The sequence below is a fragment of the Panthera onca genome, chromosome C2 (assembly GCF_046562875.1).
Source record: "Panthera onca isolate mPanOnc1 chromosome C2, mPanOnc1 haplotype 2, whole genome shotgun sequence".
Taxonomy (NCBI): domain Eukaryota; kingdom Metazoa; phylum Chordata; class Mammalia; order Carnivora; family Felidae; genus Panthera; species Panthera onca.
In genome coordinates, this window is record NC_138347.1 from 122,757,766 (window position 1) to 122,777,316 (window position 19,551).

At 45.1% G+C, this 19,551-nt stretch overlaps 2 long non-coding RNA genes across 2 annotated transcripts in view; one reads left to right on the top strand and one right to left on the bottom strand.

Moving 5' to 3' along the window:
* LOC144612782 (uncharacterized) overlaps positions 1 to 19,551 on the top strand; it is a 127,398-nt gene that overhangs the window by 64,016 nt on the left and 43,831 nt on the right. The gene's annotated exons all lie outside the window — the stretch shown is intronic.
* Positions 12,265 to 16,812, bottom strand: LOC132683159 (uncharacterized). The gene is made up of 3 exons (XR_013549845.1): positions 16,722 to 16,812; positions 15,715 to 15,857; positions 12,265 to 12,598 (listed from the first exon to the last, which is right to left on the bottom strand). It is a non-coding gene; the product is annotated as an uncharacterized LOC132683159 (long non-coding RNA).

The following is a 19,551-nucleotide window of genomic DNA, read 5'->3' on the forward strand; positions in this document are numbered from 1 at the left end:
GTTTAGCAAGGTTGGTAGGTGTAAGTTATTAACTTATTAAGTACTGTTTTTATTGTCATTTAACTATAGTGCAAAATGGGGAACTAAGAGATTAGGTCACTTGGGAGGATCACACACCTCAAACCCAGTGCCTGTATCCCAAACTTCTGAAGCACTGCCCATACTGTAAAATGATGGTATCTCCTCTACTATTTTGTGTCGAGTGTTAATACCATTCTTCTTATGTGGTCTTTTGTTTCATGCATGTGAACATAAAAATAAGCATAAAGGCTCATGGGGATGTGGATGGGCAAGGGAAGGTGGGGCTATTTACGCAGAGGTCTCTAAAGTCCCTATCCCTTGTCAACCAAGACATTTCACATTCTTACGCTATTTAGGTAAGTTCCATATAAGATGCCAGCAGGGTAGGGGGTGTTAGGGAACCACCAATGTGGTAGATGACCAGACCTGCATTTTAAGACTGAGCGCACTGAAGTGTAGAGAAGGATTTTTTGGGTGAGGGTGCCAGAGTAGGAAGGGCCAGTGAGAAGCCATTGGAAGAACAGAAGGTGGTGGTAGCTCAGACCAGGAACCAGGGGATGTGCAGATTGGGAGAAGCTGGGAGGTTTAAGACATATTTAGGAGGTAACATTTCAAACATAGCACTTTGTTTTAAATTTGAGTCTCCTACCTTGTTAATCTAATTGTGTGCTCTTGCTTTTAGTTTAAGGCCTAGAGGCTTCAAGTAATTTATGATAGGGTTTTAAAACATTAAAAAAATTTTTTTTGATGTTTTTATTTATTCTTGAGACAGAGACAGAGCGTAAACAGGGGAGGGGCATTTATTCTTGAGACAGAGAGAGGGAGACACAGAATCCAAATGAGGCTCTAGGCTCTGAGCTGTCAGCACAGAGCCTGACACGGAGCTCGAACCCATGGACTGTGAGATCATGACGTGAGCTGAAGTCGGACGCCCAACTGACTGAACCACCCAGGCACCCCAAAACATTTTTTAAAATGTTTTAATTATTTATTTTGAGGGAGAGTACACATGTGTGCACATGTGTGGGTGGGGGAGGGGCAGAGAGAGAGGGAGAGAGAGAGAACACTAAGCAGGCTCCATGCTATCAGCACAGAGCCTGACTTGGAGCTGGATCTTATGAACCGAGAGATCATGACCTGAGCCGAAATCAAGAGTCAGACGCTTAACTGACTGAGCCACCCAGGTGCCCCTATGATATAGTTTGTTGATCAAAGGGAGAAAGTTCTGTTACAAAAATGCCTGTTTGAATTGGGGGTGGGAGGAGGGTGGGTCTCTGCTCCTCAAAGTGGATTGGATTGTCCCAAGATTCCACCAGTGCACTGGGCAGAGTTTTCTCCCCTTGCCATCCTGCTGTCATTCTTGGGGACTTCAGTCTGCTCATGGGTGGTCCATTCCTTGCTTTGCCCCCCCCTCAGGGTCTTGGTCTCCATAATACAAGAAGATTTCGTCTTCTCTCTATTTTGGCTACCTGTTCTCATAGCCATGCCCTGGTTCTCCCTTGGATCTCCTCCACTCTGTTGTCCTGAATTGTGGTTACTGCTTTCAACATTTGGTCACCTCTATCCCAGTCTATCCCTACCATCACTTAAATGTCTCTCCTGCCAATATATTCCCTCCCTTTACCTAATTGGCCCTTCGGTGCCACCCATGTAGCTCACACCCTCCATACTGGGTCAGTGTGGCTCTCTACCTTCTCCACTCCATTGATAGGCTGCCAAGCACTGTTGGGTACACCCAATTTTGCAGATTGGGCCACCAGAAACTTCTGGTCCATTACTTGAGTTAGGTGCTCAAATCCACACAGGAAGATCTTGTTTTCCTGGCAGTGCTCTCTCTCTTTCTCTCAGAAGCTCATTCACGCTTTATCCTCTCCCTTTAAACCCTTTGTCAATACCTCTCCCTTCACCACTGGGGACTGACATGACCTCCCACTGAGATGAGAGAGTAGATACTCAGAAGGGGGTTCTTGCTCCACCTTCCAAACCTACCTGCATCACCACCAGCTTTGTCGCTTTCCCTCTGGTCTCATGGGGAAAAAGTGGTATAGGGCCACTTGCTCCAGCTGGGTCTCAGTTTCCTCTTCTGGTGTTTGCATATTCTGTTCCCTTTACCTGAACAACACCATTCATTCTTCTCGACCTCTTGGAAGGGTCCTTTGATCACCATCAACCCCTCATCTTCTCATTAGCTCCAGACTCCTTCTCAGTTTCCCTATTTTTAAGGTCCCCAACCCCTACCTTATATTACTTCAGAGCTCAAGGCACAAGGCCAGTGAAGGCCAGGGCTGGGGTGCATTAGCATTCCCAGCTCTCCACCTCACTCTCATACCAGGTTGGCCCTGCCCCAGATTTCTACCAGGTGTGCCTTAGAAACTTGGCACCTAAGGAGAAGTTGAGTTTTCTGAATTGTCATCAGTACTGACCTTAAAAAAAGTTCATTTAGAAGCAAAGAGGATTTATCTCTCAATTTCATCCTGGTGAACTTCAGATCGAGAATTGTGTTTTGGGAGCTTGTTCTTTGTAAGCTTATTACAAAAATAACACGGCTACATAATTGCAGAAGGAAAATGAAATTTTATTCTCTTTCTGTGATAACCTTGAGGGAAAATAGAAGCACACAGAAAATTCTCTACTTAGGAAAAATAACCAGAACCTCCCCAAAATGTTATGTAATTTAGTTGTGAGGTGCTTTGGAAAAAAAAAAGTCTATTTATCTTAAGCCCCTGAAGAAATATCTTCATGGGGAGATTATCCCATTGAAATTTACTTTAAGGAATTATTTAAAGAACATTGGTCTTCACCACCCATTAATCAGATTGCATTTGATCTTACTTTGGTTTCTCTTTAGTTATGGGTAATTATTTTAAGACTGATGATTGCCTGCTATAAAGGATTGGATTTTTATGTTATAAAAACATTTCAAATGATCTATTGGTCTGAACACTGTCGGGGAGGACTGGAAGAGTTCTGGGAGGCAAATCGCTTTAAAGTCGATTGGGCTTGGTCTGGGTTGTGACAGAGAAGAATGAAAATGGTGTTGCTCTGGAGATTTTCTCCAGAGGCAAACTAGTCCTCCAGTGTGGCAGAGGTCTCAAAGGCAGTGGTGGATTGGATTGAATCTCCAAGCCCACTTTTGTGAAGGCCTATAGCCATAGCTGTCTGGAGAGGACACTGGGCCTCCCCCACCATGGGCTTCTCTGGGCTTTTTTCTACAGTGTCCATTTCAGGGCCCTAGAAAGAGCCCAGCTGGACAAATCCTTACACGCTCCCAATGTTTTCCTCTCATGGGAATCATGCCACTTGTTTTTCCAAAGCCAAACATCGAGGCTAACCTGAAGTATAAGCAGACAAGAGGGCAGTGACATAGACTGGGAGAACCCATGTGCTGTAGACAGTTGTAAGCCCATATCACTCTAATCCAACACAGTGGTGAGACCTTTAACAAGTTGCTCAAATGCTTCAGGCCTCAGTTTTCTCACCTGTGCAATGGGAGAAGTAGGAGTACCTGTACATTGTAAAGTTGTCATGAGGAATCAATGAGATGATGCACATGAAGCTTTCAACTCAGTGCATGGCCCATAATAGGTACTCAGTGCACATTATTATTCTTAGTATCTGTTAATCGGGCTAATCATTGCCATCTCTGAGGTTGTTGCGACAACTAAATGACATCATGTTGGTGAAGGCCTTACAGTGTTGGGCACACAGCAAGCACTCAATACAGGATAGTCATTAATGTAAGAAATGTAACTGTGTTCAGCCTGTCCCCCGTCACATCTGTCCCTCTCATTTTCGCTTGTGGTGCCCAGCCCACACTGGCCTCCATTTATTCCCAAGTGTCCAAGTCTGTTCCCTCCTCTCCTGTCCCTTGCCTCTGCACTCGATGGCTCCACTTTATCACTCAGGTCTCAAGTCTGAAGTCATCTCTGCAGAGACCACCTGGGTTCAAGAGCCTCCCTGGCCCTCACCACAAGCACTGTCCATCCTGTAGGATGTGGCCCGTGCCAATATTTATTCATTATTTATTCAAGGAGAATTGGGATCTCTCTTATCCACTGCAGTTCCCAGGGCATAGGACAATGTCTGACACAGATTAGAGGTTCAAAAAATACCTTCCCCAGCTTCAGACTGTCAAGTGCCCATTGGGAGTCCCTTGAGGGAATTAATTTTGCAGTCAACATCTTTGAGCCTTGAAAATGCTCAGTGTTCTCTGGAACAGGGTGCATAAGAAAGATTCACAGTACTAGGCACTAAGAGTGTTCAGGGAAATAAATCTCCCCAGTGAAAGAACCAGCTGAGGGTGCAGGTAGGGTTTGGGTAGACTGGGCTGGGCAGAAAAGGAAGTTCTCTATTCCAGGAGGGAGGTAGTAGCAGCAAGATCCTCCTAGGGTACCATGCTGCCCAGGGATTATGGGAGAGGAAGACTCACTGACTTGTTGGGAATGAGTGCTGTGGACAGAGGATCTAGCTCCCAGGGCTGGGCTCCCTTAGCAGAGTAGGGAGATAGGAGAGAGGGATAGAAGTCCAGGCCACATGTGTGGAGGGGCCGTTCACGGACCCCAGCAATGATTCAGTCTAGAAGATGTGGATTCAGGGGATAGCCCAGAGGGTGTGAGACAGGCAGGAGAGAAGGGCACAGTGGTAGGGGTGACCAGAAATGGTCAGAACAGAAGGACCAGGGGAGAGGAGGCTGAATCTCTGTGTCTAATGGGTTTAGGAAATTCATCCATCTATCCATCCTCCTCCCTCCCTTCTTTCCTCCATCCCTACCTACTTTCCTCTCTCTTTTCTTCCCTCCTTCTGCTCATAAGTCAATCTAAGAGCCAGTCACCTGCTGGTAGTTGGAGGCAGTAAGTAGTACCTAATCCAAACTCCACGAACTCACAGTCAACTTAGGGGGCGGGGAGACAAACAAGGTCACTGCTGCAGCATAAGTCACCTTTCTGAAAACTTAAAAAGTGTTTCTGCTTTATGAAGAAAAAGGCGTTTTTTTTTTTTTTTCTTTAAAAAAGAAAAATCAGTAAGTGTATACACTGTTCCACCTGAATGGTGCTGTCCAGCAGCTGTGTCTCCACCTGGGGGAACTTTCTGGCACCTGTGGCTGCAGACACACCCACACCCACCTACCATCCTGGATACCAAGATCCCTGCCTGTCCCCTATCCCTTAGGAAGCAACTGAGTCAGGATCAGAGTCTGAATAGGGGTTCTGGGAGTAGAATTGCATCTCCCAGAGCAATGGATAGGCAAGAGAAGTGATGTAAGGAAAGGCCTGAAGTGCGATCAGGAACAGGGAACAGCTGCACAAATGTGGGTGAGCCAGGGAAGTGTGTACAAGACTGGCTGTGCCCATAGCAGGTATATGTTGGAGGCGGCTCATGGCTACTGTCCCAGCACACACAGTGGCTAGGAGGTGGCAGTCTACACAGTGAGCAGATAAGTGAGTAGATGTCTAGATTGCAATGGCAAGGATGTGGTGCCCTTGTAGTGCACAGTCTGAACGTCATAAATAGCAGACAAGACATTTTAATATAAACAACAGGATTCGTTATGACAGAAGTGAGCGCTGCCATAAGAGGCAGAATGTGGCAGTAAGGAGGCTCCAGAGGGCCTCTTTAAATGCTCCGGGACTGCCCAAGCCCAGGGCTTTCGGCTTCCTGACAGTCAGGAATGGCCATCTCCTGTCTCCTCCAACCACTAGCCCTGACTTGGCCCCATCTGTCTTTGTGTTTTGGTCCTGTGCCTTGCCTGGCTTGTTGGGGTGAGGCCTGGCTTTGGCTTAGCAGTCCCTTGGCAGCCCCTCGGCTCCTTGCACTGCACAGATAGGAAGCGCGGCACATCTGCTTCTGCTCAGGCCCCAGGACCCCAACCCCAATTGTCAAGTCAGGGCATGGCACGGCAGGGCAGGGATGACAGCTCAGTTCCTGGCCTAAGGAGCAGAGCAAAGAGGGACGGCAGGTCCTGTGCTTCTAGCAGCCATCTCGGCTCTCCTCCCCCAGTGTGCTGCCCTGGGAGGTGGTCACGGCATCTGGGAGGGGCTGATGGTTTTGGGGCTGGAGGTGAGAGAAGCTGGAATTGATGGGGCAAGGAAAACACTGTGATTTAACAACCTCACACAGTGTATTGTGTCAGCATTTGCATCAGCCAACACATCACAGAACAAGCTCTTGAGGGATTCTGAGTCTTCTGTGTTTGATTTATACAAGTTCACTACAAAGAATTGATTGGGGCTGGCAGTGGATTGCCACTGCTGGATTATCTTAATGTCTTCCTGCAGAAACTGTGCAGGTTATTCTTCTTGCTAATAAGAATCGCATATCTATTTATCTATCTGCCTGGGAACAAAAATTCAACACTGCCAAGGAACATCGTCCTTGCTGGAGAAAATCCTGTCTTTTCTGAGATATATGCGTGTGCCCTCTGGGTGACTTATCACGGGTCTTCCTGGGCCCCGACGCTCTGTCTGGGTGGGAGTTTCAATGGGGCAGCCCCTGGTGTTTGCCAGACTGTCCGCAGGGACTCAGCTACCTCCACAGCTGAGGGAGATGCGATTGTATGGATCCTCTGTCTGTCTGCAGGATGACGGCTTGCTCTCAATTTCCTAATGCTTTAAAACAAAGTATTTCTACCTATATCCGTATATATATATATACATATGTATATACATATATACATATGTATACATGTATATACATATATACGTATACATATATACGTGTGTGTGTGTGTATATATATATATATATATATATATATATATATATGAAGACACAGCTACTGTGTCTTCATGTATACATATGAAGGTGGAGGGGACTGGTCAGGGAAACAAAACAAAAGAGGAAACATGGATTTTGAGACCAAGACCTGGGTTTGAATCCCGGAAATATTTGCCCTGGTAATAGTGTGATTTGGCCGTTGTGGTAGATAGAGGAATGGCCCTTGAAGCATGCGTGTCCTAATTCCTGGAATCTTTGAATACGCTATCTCAAATGGCAGAAGGCACTTAGCTGATGGGACTGCACGAAGAATTGTGAGATGGGGAGATGATCTTGGATTGGGTGGGTGCAATGTAATCATAAGGGTCCTTACAAGGAGAGACGAGAAGGAGACGGAATGATGAAAGCAGAGGTGAGGCAGGGAGGGAGATAGAGAATGAGAATACTGGAAAATGTTATGCTGCTGGCTCTGCAGATGGACGAAGGAGTCAGGAGCCAAGGAATGCAAGAGGCCTGGAGCTGCTGGAAAAGGCAAGGAAGTGGATTTCCCTCTTAGAACCTCTGAATGAGTGTGAGTCTGCCGACATCTTGATTTTAGCCCAGTGAAACCCATTTAGACTCTCTGACCTCCAGAACTGTAAGAGAATACATTTGTGTAGTTTGAAGCCAGAAAGTTTGAGGTACTTTGTTACAGCAGCAACAGGAAGCTCATACCAGCATGTTGCTTTCCCCCTCTTAGCTTCAGTTAGCTCGTTTCCAAAGGGAAGGGAAGGCAAGCTAGGACTTGCTTTCCTTGTAAGGCTGTTGTGTGGCTTAAATGAAGGAATTATTTTGCAGTGGTCAGGTACATGGGGAAGAGGAACGAGGGTGAAGAGGATGGCCTTCAGCAGCAGGCACTCTGGAAAGCGTTTCTCAAACTGTGGTCAAGCTCCTCTCCCCTCATTTTTAATAAATTTCAATCCTTCATGGATCAATACTTTTATGAAATATAATAAAAATGAATCATTAGAAAAAATGAAATAAAAGACACAAAATCCAAGCCCTATTTTTTTTTATTAGATTTAACAGCCATAAAATTGTTGTGTGTAATTGCTCTGAAAGTTTCTAAATGCTTATTCTCACTTTCTGTACTTGCCTCATGTTTATGGGTAACAAACAGTTTGGGACTGTCCCTGGTAAAGACCGATACTCTGAGTCGATTGTTATTTGGAAGTGAGCAAAAGTTGCTATCTAAACCTTGGGAAATCAGATTGCTTTACAGATGAGGCAATGGCCAGACTGAATTTTGAAGTGTGAATAGGGGTTTACAAGGAAGAAAAGAACAAAACACAAAGCAGGGGGAACAGCGTGTTAAAAGGCACAGAGGTATGCAGTGCATCATACCTCAAATATGAATACCTGACATTGTCTTTCAACGATGGCATGCTGAAATTTGACCTGTTCTAAGACTTTCATAAAGAGGAGAATGCAACATGCAGTGTTAATGATGGAAACAGTACCTCTCAGGTTAAAGCTCCTCAGAAGTTTCTTCCTGCCCTTAGGATGAAGCGGCAGCTCTCAGTGGAGCCCACAGAGCCTGGTGAGCCTTGGGGCTGCCCCCTGGTCCAGCTGCACTGCACCGTGCTCCAGCCCTCCAATGCCACCCCATGCTCCAGGCCCACTGGACTCATTTTCCCTTCTTGCAGCCATGTCCTGCTCCAGGACCCCATTATGGTGTTCCTCTGACTAGCATGCTCTTCCCATCTTCTTGTCAGGTGAACTCCTACATGTTCTTTAGGTATCAGCTTGAGTGACATTTCCTCAGGGGACCATCTCCTACCTCCCTGCTTTTGTCTTGGTATATGTTCCAATAACCTTATCCTAGGATAAGGTTTTGCCTGTTTTACTGCTCAGTCAATATCTAGAGGACAAATGAATAGATACCCTACGTTTCTCTCTCCCCAGAACGTACCACGGTTGAGTGAAAATTTTCGTACCTTTATCTGTTTAGAGTTGATGTTCCCACTGAACTATAAACTATATGAGGTCACAGATTATGTTGTTTTGCCCCATACAGGACCGCATACATAGCAGATGCTCAATAAATACATTGAATGAGTATGTGAGTGAGGGAGAGGATGAGCTCTGAGATTTGGGTGGGTTGGTGGTGTAAACCCTTGTAGAAGGGTTTGGTTGTCCTCCTTGGAGTTTCCTAAAACCAGTGGCAACAATAGCTGACATTCAGAGAGAGAGAGAGAGAGAGAGAGAGAGAGAGAGAGAGAGAGAGAGAGAGAAAGAAAAGAGAGCTATCCTGTTGCTGTTGATTTTGTTTCTCTGGAGAGCCCTGACTAATATAGCCCAGTTATGGAGTAGAGTGATCAGCATGGTGGCAGAGGTCTGAGTGCGCTATCACAAAGGCTCTGCTAAGACAGGAAAGATGGCCTTTGATCTCAGTGCTTGGGAGTCCTTCAGGCACATGAACCCCTTCCTGGTGTCAGATCAGGCCCCACAAGAACAACACTTCCCTGGCCTGGCACATTCCAGGAAACATGGTTTTCACAAGTCCCCAAGCTTTGAGGGGTACTGGTAGAGGCATGGAATTGTTCATTCAGCAAATGTGCATTGAACACCCTTTATGAGATGAATCTTGTTCTAGGAATACAGTCATGAAGGATGCAGGTTTACAAGACCCTCCTCTAAGGGAGCCTTTGGTGTATCATGGTTGGGAGAATAGACAGTAAGGAAATGGAGGTGAGTTGTGTGAAGACAGTGAGGCATTGTGTTGGATTCTTGAGGCAGTAATGTTAGGTGATGAGTATGTTCTAGGCAGAGGAAAGAGCTAGGGCAGATGGGTGCAGAAAGGAGGGTGATGGGGTTGAGCCTGGAGAGCATGTCAGGGTGTTCTATGGTGAGCCTGGACTGTGGTGGGCTGGGGCCCTGAACAGGTAGGGCCTGTAGGCCACAGAAAAGAGCTTAGACTTATTCTGAGTGGGAAGAAAAATCTTTGGGGGGGGGGGTGTTGAGGAGGGGAACATTGTGATTTTGTTTATAATGGAATACAATGTCCATTTGATGCAGTTGTCCGAATGAAAGCTGATGGTAGCCTGGAACGGGAGGCAAAGGGAGCCTGGAATGGGAGACACACGTGGGCAAAGGTGGGGAACACTTTGGAGGTAGAGGTGAGATGAATTGCTGATGAATGCTAGGGGAGGGGTACGAAAGGAGGAATGGATTCAGGGAAGATGCCCTGATCTCGTAGGAAGTGGTGACTCTGCTGTCTCTGAAATCAGCAGTGGTACCTGCTACATAGGGGTCAAAACTGATAGGTTTTGAGCTGAGACATTACCTGGTCACTCCCTTCAATTCTTCTGAACATTGGACGAATATCCTCTGACCTCCTCTTTAGCTGTCCCACCAGTTGGACCAGAAGCATATCTGAAAGCTCATCAGATCACTAAGGAAGCACGAGGCTCTTGTCTGCTTCTCTTGTCTTCAGCCTTGCCTGCCCTTCAGGACACCCCTGCCTCTCAGGGCAGAAATGCCCCCTTAGCCACTGGGTCTCACAAGTGCTGGGCGCAGGTCACTGCATGCCCCTGAGTAAGTGTGGGCAGGTGGAGAGCTGCCCCGCTAGACATGCCCAGTGTGCTAGGCTCCTCACTCTTGTGCCCTTGCCCATGCTGCTCTTGGGCCTGGAAGACCTTCCCCCTCTTCTGAGGACTATTGTTACTCATCCTTGGAGGCTTTCCTTGGCAGCCCCTCCCATCCCATGCCTCTCCTCTGTGTGTTCACAGCCTCGTGGTTAAAGTTAATGTCCCTCTCTTTAAGGGTCATCCTTCACGAGGGGGTGAATACCTGAGGGCGGGGACCATGTCTTACTTATATTTCCAGCACCTAGCCCAGGGGGCTCTGTCATTGTTTGAAATGATACGGCAAAATGAATCCATCGCTGGCCACAGAAGTGTGGGCTGGGAAGAGAAACTTGCCTTTTCCAGAAGTGTCTGGCTTCTCTTTCACAGACAGTACTTCAGGCACCAGCAGAACAATAATAGACTCCAGCTTTATCTTCGTTTCCCTGATTAGGAAGACCTAGTTTTGAGTTAAGGTTGTAAATGAGGTGCTGTGACTGTTTCATGAATAAAAGACCTAAATTTGCTTGAACTTGGGTGATAAGTATTTTACATTTAAGACATGTTTGGCATTATGTTCAAAGCTGAATATATCAGATGTTCTATAATACAGGCTCAGTGTTAGGCTAAAATCAAATGTGTTCACACTAATGGGAAAAAGTCTAGGGGCTCTAATCACAGCTTGTGATTCAGCATGATTGACAGTGTTTCCATTTTTTAAAGTCCCTGTTTTTCATGTGGAATGAATGACTCCTTTTTCATTTTGTTCCTGTAATAGGAAACGTTCTCATTGTGGAAGGAAATCTCTACAAGCAGCCCATTAAATAGTAAAATGTTACTGCTGTGTCTGAGTGAAATTATCATCTGGGGGAAGCATCAGCTTTGCAGGTGTACAATACCCAGAGTGGGTTTTCTCAAACTGCCGAGCTTGGGGACAGCTTTTCATCATCTGGGGGGACACACATTCAACATCATTGTCCCACCTCTCCTCTAAATGAAACCTTGCTTTGCATGTGAGTTGGGCCTCTTCTGGATGTTGGCTGTGGAAACTCACTCCATCTACTTCAAGTGAGAAAGAACTTGCAAGAATGTCAGGATGTGTTGCTGAATTCAGTGTTAGAGATAAAGCCAGGAAGTGGGACCAGAGCTGGCCTGGAGTGTTATCCTGAGCTGGGAATCTTTACTTTGTGTCATTTATTCATGTTGCTCTTCGTTCTTCTGTCTTGCTGTGGCCCAGCCTTCTTCTTTCCCAGTTCTCATGGTGGTCTCATGGTCACCACCATCAGATACCCAGAAAGAGTCTGACCTCTTCCCCAAATGCAATGCCCTTCCCTAGACCAGTCCATGGTAGGTAGGGGGTGGGTTGTATCATCACACCAAACTTCTGCTGCAACCATATGGGTGGCAGATGAAGGCTCAATTTCTAGAAAGGCATTACATTGCTAGGGAGAGCTCAGATTCATGCCATAAATGGATAACAAGCTCAGTGACTTCTGCCATGTTGAAATTCAAATTCTGACAATGAAACCCGTAAATACATACTTATGAAAAGGGGATTATGAAGGACAGAGATCATGTATTTCTGATTCCATGTGGAGCTGTGACCAGACCTACCTAGATGCTTGCCACCTCATTCTTAGACCTTGTACTGTTGATTTAATTTTGGGGACATCACCTCTTCCTCCAAACCCAGTCCCCTTTTCCCTCCTTGGACTGGATCCTCACTAGGTAGTATTCACCATAAACCAGGAGCTTCCAGCCACAATGATGAAACTGCTGTCCATCAAAAACATTGCTTCTGTACATTACCTCTCAGCCTTCTAGCAACCCCATCTTACAGAAGTGGAATTGAGGCTCATACAGGTTGAGAAATTTGCTAAGGCCATGTAGACAGGATGAATGGAAACAGGACTGGCATCCCCATATTTCTTGTTCTAAAGCCTTTATTGATTTCATAACACCACGCTAGTCCCTTCACATAGCAACACATCTCGAGATGAGGTTGTCAGCAAGGATAAAGCAGAAATGATAGACAGGAAAACGGGCCCAGAATGTCTGCATCTGAGAAAGGTTGTACAAATAATATGGGTGAATCTGATATCTTCTAGGATTCTTGGCTTCTAGGACCTTGGATTGGCTTAGAATGTGTTCCAGGCTTTGTGGGAGCTCATAGCCCTCCTCAGGATGTTGTGCATTTCCAGGGGGCTTATGTGCCCATTGTCTCCTTGTCACTCAGGTTCTTGGGCCTCTGAATACTTTCTCCATGCGGCACAACATTGACATGGACATGGAAACACATTTCTTAGGTAATGTCAGACTTTAAATCAAACCTATTCACGCTAATGTGAATGTAGTTGCCTTCCTGGAGGATTTGGAGGTACGTAGAAGATGGGTTTCCATCCAGTGACACAGATAGTCTAGGGTTTGACATTAGCCACTCCTACACTTGAACTATCTGTGGTCATCATATCCAGGGACATTTCCACTCATTCTTCACCCCACAGAGTCCCCTCACCCCTTACCATCTGCCCCTCTCTCCCTTTCTTATCCCCTCTTGAGTTTCAGAGTAAAACACACAGTCCTTCCATTTTCTCATGGTTAGTAGCTGCTGGATGCAAACCCTCTTGTTATTCCCAACCCCTCTATAGTCCCTGAGTGGAACTAGAGCCTTAGTCTGTGGGACACCCCCTTCTCTATCTCTGTCCCTGGGGCTGCTGTCTCTGTTCTCCACAGGTCCACCTGGAGTTGCAGCCTATTTGCAGCTGCTCATGTCAGTATGTGCTGTTGGAAGTCATTTTTTTCTGACTGTGGTAGGTTGGTCTTCCCTGCCCAGAGTCTTCAGCACAACCATCCTTGAAGAGAGAGGAAAGATAATTTCCTCCAGGTGGAGAGCCATGAAAAAAGGCATGGTGGTAGGGCTGGGCCCAGAAAGGAACAGCAAAGAGTGGGGCAGAGGCAGTGTTGTTTCGGTAACGTGGGATGGAAAGTGATGCAGGGCTAAGGTGATGCAGGGCTTTGGTAGCCTGGAAGAGGGCTCCAAGTTTCTTGCAGGGGATAGTGGGAGGGCATGTCTTTATCTCTTTGCCCATGTGTGAAAGGTAGGGGTTGGTCTTTAAACATTTCTATGTCTTAGTCCTAAATATAGTGTGTGGTTCATAGAAGCAAATGGTAAATATGTGCTGAATAAATGTGTAGGCATAGAAACAGGTTTTCTCAACTGTGAAAGGGAATTAAGGCACTAGAGAGTAGGTGGATCCAAGAGGCCACTTTATAAATGCTGAAGTCCTACTCTGTAGACATGTACCTCAAAGTCAGCTCTGGGGTTCAGACAGGCTAGCTCATGCTGCCCACCAGGCAGTCCCTGGGGCTGAATTTGATAGAGCCTATGGGATCTGGACTAGTAAGCCCCAACCTGCAAGCCCCATTGAGGGAAGAGTTAGCTTACTTTAGTCATCCTTGCATTTCTGGCCCCAGCACACAGAAGGCCTCAAGAGTTGAAACGTGCCCAAAAAGAAACCCTTCCAAATGGAGACCCTTTTGGCCACTAGGTGGCGCCATTGTTCCAGCCAAAGACCACAGAGCCTGTTGGGGAGCCCACATGCTTGGAACTTTGAGTTGAATCCAAACTCCTCCAACATATCTGTCAGGTTCTAATCTCAATGCAGTAATACATTCTAATCCCATAACAAGGGGATTAACAACACCACTGTAGCTAATTTGAATTGAGAATTGAGAAAATCTGTTTCAGAAAGCAAATTCCAAGACATTTCCTTCACTCAGCTGGCTAAGAAGGGCTAGGCATGTTGGAAGGAGTAGTAGTTTCTGCACAAATTGGCAAATCAGCTTGCAGACTGAGCTTCTCACACAGCTCACTGCGGTGCCGATTTACAGAACTGTGGAGCTCACCAGGCACCCCAGCCCCTGTGCCATCTTGGTGTCTGACAGAAAAGGAGCTAAGGACAAATAGAGAAAATGTCTCCCTCATAAATTCCCAAGAATTCTTCGGTTTGCACCAAGGTCTTGATGTAGGACACCTCTACCATTCTCCACATATTCATAACCTACCCTTTCTTCAAGGTCCAGTTCCAAGGAGGTTATTTTTTGTGCCATCTCCTGTCCCAAGGACAAAGACCTCTGAATTCTGGAAATGCTTTTGACCCAGTGAGCACTGAGGGATGTGAGTGTGATCCACCTTTTTCAGTACTGTTGTTTCTCGACTCCTCACTGAGGTGGTAATTCCTTTGAGGGCAAGCTCAATACTTTGAGCTTGTTGTGTTTCCTGCACACAGCAAGAACTTGGTAGATATTTGTGAGTGTTGAAGAGCAAACAAAGTAAAACATTGCTCCATATTCAAAGGGCTGGGAGATGTTTAATAGCAACACATAAAAAGAGAGTTTTGTGGGTCATTACTCTTCTCAGATAGCTGTAGATTATGATTTTAGATCATAATCTATAAATTAGCAGCATGAATTTGTATTAATATTACTGTAAATAACAATAAGAATAGGTACATTTGTTGAGTGCCTGATATATAATAGTCACTGTGGTATGCATTTTACATATGTATTTCAATAGTTTTTCAAAATCTCTAAGAGGCATTATTCCCAGGTTTCCCATGGGAAAAGTAAGGTTTAGGAAGATAAAGTCACCTGCTAAAGTTTCTAAATTAGTGCCAGCCAATCTTTGCAGGGTTGGCTGGGTTTGGAAAACCCAAACCCCTACCATAGGTGCCAAGTCCCACAGTCCTTATGAGACTCCTAACGACTCATATCCTGAGGCCATGCATAGCTACACAGATCTGACTCTGGAAGAGCTCAAGGGCATGGAGAGCAATGTGCCTGGAGGAGTCATCTGGTGGGTGGCCAGAAGCAGTGCATCTTGGGAACCTTGATTGAAGTGAATCCCTCAATTGTACTTCAGTAAAAACAGACAAGGCTTGAAGGACAATGTATTTGCCCAGTAGAACACATACAAAGAAGAGATATCATTGCCTATTTGGTATGATTTAGAGGTCACCTGGGAGACTTCCCTGCCCTGAATTATTTTCCTCTCTGGCCTGTTTTGGTCTCCCAAATATTGCTATTAGTTCTTATTTTCCTTGAATTTAAAGTGTTTTGCAGTCTCTCAACATTGTCCATGATCTATCAAACCTGTCAAGGAATGAGTTAAGAGCCATATGGAAGGAGGATGGGTGCCTGGAAGTGGCAGGGGGTTGGGTGCACTTTGGCTCTTCCCTCCTGCCTTCATGGCTGGGGATGAGGCCAACAGGCAGGCAGAAAGCCACTGATGGGGCCCCTGTAAGGCAAGGAGAGTCCAGATTTTGGATTTGGATCACAAAGTCTTTCGGACCTTGCTTTACACCTGTCCTCTTTACCTTGGCTCCCCAAGGCTGCCACTCCTACAGCTGGAGTCCCAGATGCCATGGGTTGTTAAGCAAGCATAGCAGGTGTTGGCAGCAACAAGAGATGGAGGGGGGAAGACAAATCTTTAGCAGAATCTTCATTCAGCTGAAGATGCCTGAAATGGAAATACATTTCTGGGGAAAGAAATCTCTGGTTGACACTGAACATTTCCCTTGTGAGAAAAAAGAGAAAAGGGCCTCACTATTTGCTTGCATGAGCTGTAGGAAGCCCCCGGTTTGTCTCTGATGCTGGAAATTCCTTCTGCAGAGGAGAAGTCTTTCATCTTACTATTAAAAACTAAGTTAAGGTTTCAAACCTTTGACAGAGTAAATTCTTGATAGCCCTTTCTCCTGAGAGTCTATTGCCATGGTAGAGAAGAACAAAAGGATTGAAATGTGAGAAATCTGAGCACCTGGGGAGAGTAGGCAGGTGTGACAAGGCAGGCTGAGTCCTCAGGGACGTCTTTGCACTTTGCTGATTTCATGAGAGTATTGTGAGTTGGCTTCCTTTATGCAGGTCTAAAGTGTATGCATTTGACTGACTAGGCGGTAGCCTTGATTGTCTAGTAGTTTTCTGGGTTATTTTTCTAGAGTGGCTCCAAAGTTCGTTGGCTTTAGAGAGCCATACAGAATTTCTCTTCACTGGGCTGTGGGAGACTGCTTTGGATTCTGTGTCTCCCTCTCTTTCTCTGTCCCTCCCCTTCTCGTGCTCTCTTTCTCTCTCTCCTCTCTCAATTAATACACATTAAAAATTTTTTTTAAAGACAAGAAACTGGCTGTGGTTTGGTTTCTACTGCTTTGGCTAATAAGGTTTTACCTGTGCCAGGTGGACCATAGAGAATGACCCCTTTGGAGCTTTATATCCATGTTTTCATAATATTCAGGATGAGTGAGAAGAAGCTCCACAGATTCCTTAATTTCCTGAATTTGGTTGTCCAACCCCCCATATCTGCATAGATTTCCTGGGAGGTCTTCTCTACCTTCATTGCTGTGACCAAGGTCTCTGTGTCATCCCTGAACACCTCTATGACAGCATGAACCTTGTGTCTGAGCAGGACTGAGCAGCCTGGTTCCAGCAGATCCTTGTCTACAAAGGAAAGAATGTTGATGTAGAGTTCTGAGCCCACAGGTGTGGACATAATGGCATGATTGTCATCAATGATCTCTTCCAACATTCCTACTGACATTGGGGTCCTCCTTAGATCATCCACCTTTGATCTTTCCTCCTCTTGCTTTTCTTCTAAAGGCTTCATTTGTTCCTGGTTTCTAACGAATTCTTCCTCCATGAGAAGATAGTCTTTAATTCTCTCTAACTTTGGTAATTTTTTTAATTTTTTAATTTTTTTTTTATTTAAATTTTTTTTTTAACGTTTTATTTATTTTTGAGACAGAGAGAGACAGAGCATGAACAGGGGAGGGTCAGCGAGAGGGAGACACAGAATCTGAACCAGGCTCCAGGCTCTGAGCAGTCAGCACAGAGCCCGACGCGGGGCTCGAACCCACGGACCGCGAGATCATGACCTGAACCGAAGTCGGCCGCCCAACTGACTGAGCCACCCAGGCGCCCCAAACTTTGGTAATTTTAACAGGCACTGACTGTGAGGTGTCACCAGTGGCAGCTTGCTGGCAGCATCTGGTCCCTTTGTTTTCTTCTTTTTCCCCACTCTAGTTGGTGCAGGAGGTTTGTATTTCTTATTCTTGTCCTTGTCATCCTTCTTGCCACCTCCAGGGCCATGATCACCACTCTGACTTTGACCCATCTTGCTTTGGCTGCTCTAAATGCTGCTGCTGGAAGTCTTTCAATTTTTTAAAAATGTTTATTCATTGTTTTGAGAGGCAGAGACCGAGTGAGAGTGGGGGAGGGGCAGAGAAAGAGGGAGACACAGAATCCAAAGCAGGCTCCAGGCTCTGAGCTGTCAGCACAGAGCCCAAGCCTCCTGCGAGGCTCAAACCCACAAACCATGAGATCATGACTTGAGCCAAAGTCAGAAGCTTAACTGGCTGAGCCACCCAGGCACTCCTAAAAGTGGGTATTTTTAACATAAAATGTAGTGAAGTCAGTTGAGAAACTGTTAGAACTGGTAGCAAGTTAGGAAGTCTGAATGCTGAGGAATAAACCCATCAAAAGACTATGTGACAGAGGTTTGAAATAACCAACATACATACCATGTTTCTAGATGAGAGGACATGATATCTTAAAGGTGACAATTCTCCTCAAATTATTTTACAGATTCAATAATCCACATTCACTGTTAGTGTGAGATTTGTTGCAACCTCATTATTGGAAAGAGATTTGGCAGTATCTACCATATCACGCCTTTTGACCTAGCAATTCCATGTTTAGGAAAGTCTCCTCTGGCAATACTTAAATGAGCACAAGGTTCATTGCAATAGTTTATGTTACTAGAGAATTGGAAGCCATTTAATGGTTCTTCAATAGGGAATGATTGCATCATGGAATGCAATGTAATGGCGAATAAAACTTCTGTCAATCTGTGCGTATTGACAGGGAGATTTTTTAAGACATTAAGTCACAGAATAATATATAGAGTATGATTCCTATTATGTGGAAAACACTATGTGTATGTGAATGAAGAAATGAGTCTGAAAGTCCTATAATTCTCCTGGGAACCAGGGCAAGATTAAATAGGGACTTAATTTTTTTCAAATGAAAGAATACTGTATTTTTTAATGTGAAAAAAAAGTGAAAAGAAGTAGCAGAGACATATATTTTTATAGGAACAATCCCAATACAATTTTGATATATAATTGTTCCAAAATTTGATTCTTAAGTGATATTACTGATTTCATGAAAATAGCATAGTCATCAAGTAAAAGCCCAAATGAGATTATTTATTCCATTTTTTCTTGATTTATGGCTCAGTATTTAAAATATAGCTTTTAGGCATGATCATTGAATATTGATTTTTCCATTTTCTTATTCTTTTAGATTAATTTCCCTATTCACGTAAAAATCAATGCTTGGGTGACTTATTAAAGTTTTATATTCTTTAATATTCCTTGATCCTTCCATAGTTTTTTTTTCTTTTTACATAAATAATCTTTAATACATTCTTGATTTTCACATTTCACTTTACATCCGGGTTTGGATGGATTTGTTTGTAACCGCTCAGCTATGTCACGACACCCATGAGTCTTTGTGTTAGCAGATGAAGCTCACACTCAGGGTTTGAGGGCATTGATGCAAAATCTGTTCCCACTGTCCTTATGGAGTCACTGATGAGTCTCTCAGGTTTGTCACAGTGGGTGTTCAGGGGTTCCCTCCTGCCTCAGACTTTCCTTCTTTTTTGCCGTCTTCTATAGCATCACACCCTTCCTGGAAGTGCTGCTGGAAAACTTTGAGTTGTGTAACTTGCAGGAAATACAGAGCATTCAGGGCCTTCCAGGGAACCCCACAAGACAAGAAAACCTTTTTCTTCCTAGTGTCAGTGGAATTTTCTAGCATTACTTTGATGGGATATTGTGATACTTATCTGTTCTCCAGGAAGGAGTAAGTGGGAAGGAAAGAAGGCCAAAAGAGGGAAAGCACACCTCCTTATGCCACAGCCCACAAAATGTAAAGCAAAGATGAATGGGAGTTTGCCAGACTGCAGAGGAGGATGGTGGTCCAGGCAGAGAAGATTGCTACAGAAAGGGAACGATTTAGGGAGGCCACAAGCATGCTAGGGCCGCCCCTCTCATCCCCCCTCCCCTTCCTTCAACAAAAGGCTCAGCAAAGCCTGTCAGGGGTTACCTTGTCAAAGGCTGTAGATCTCGAATTCACAGAGTTTCTCTCTTTGCCTCAGTTTC